At 39.8% G+C, this 850-nt stretch overlaps 1 pseudogene; it reads right to left on the bottom strand.

Annotated features, from left to right (window-relative positions):
* Positions 1–215: 215 nt before the first annotated feature.
* LOC113764575 lies at positions 216–551 on the bottom strand (annotated as a pseudogene).
* Between the last annotated feature and the right edge of the window lie 299 nt (positions 552–850).

Raw genomic sequence — 850 nt, 5'->3', positions numbered from 1 at the left:
AGTAACAAATTAGACAACACAAGTGAGAAACTAATTCACATCCTTGTGCTTGCCAAAACTTGGCCACTGACAATTTGCTGGAGTACAAAGATGCACATAAAATTCCAACATAATATTGAAGAGATCCGTCGACCTAACTAACCATCCCTCAAGTTAACATGTTTACATAACTGATCATCACAAAAATTTAAACCAATAGACTAGATCTAGCAACCTCAACCGCGGCCACGACCATGACCATGCCCTCGCCCTCGTCCCAAAGGCCACCCAGTGGTCGGCTTCTTAGGCTTCACCTTAGGTGTCTCTTCCACTAGCAAAGAACAAGATTTAAGCTGTCTGGAAGGATGTAACAACGAATGTTATTGCCTCTCACACTCAAGTGATCCGAAGTAATTGGGTTCTTTCCCTTTAGTGTAAGTTTTGCGGTCTTCAAATGTGTGTTCATACTCATATCCACACCTATAATGGTTCCATGAACAATGGTGCCACTTTTTTAGCTCAATTGACACAGTCTCATTGTTCAACTTTATCAAAAATCTAAAAAGCTTCATTGTTACAGAAGGAAGAAGACGAATGCTATGGCTTGGCAGAAGCAACAACACGGCACAGCCTCTTAGAGAAGCAAGGGTTTTAGGGCAGTGAACTGCACCATTTTGTGAACTTGTTAGTTCATATATTTGCATCTAATATTTTTAGTTGCTTGATCACCAACTATCGATCATCCAAGCATGTGTTTGAGCCTTTAATTTGCGTAGCATATGTAGTTCAAAAATTATGAACTCTAGATTACATCTTCACTTCAGTAGGAGGTGAGTTTAGATGGAAACAAGCTTGTAACTTCATTGAGATT

This window comes from Coffea eugenioides, chromosome 3, assembly GCF_003713205.1.
Source record: "Coffea eugenioides isolate CCC68of chromosome 3, Ceug_1.0, whole genome shotgun sequence".
Taxonomy (NCBI): domain Eukaryota; kingdom Viridiplantae; phylum Streptophyta; class Magnoliopsida; order Gentianales; family Rubiaceae; genus Coffea; species Coffea eugenioides.
This window is presented reverse-complemented; position numbering and strand designations above follow the sequence as displayed.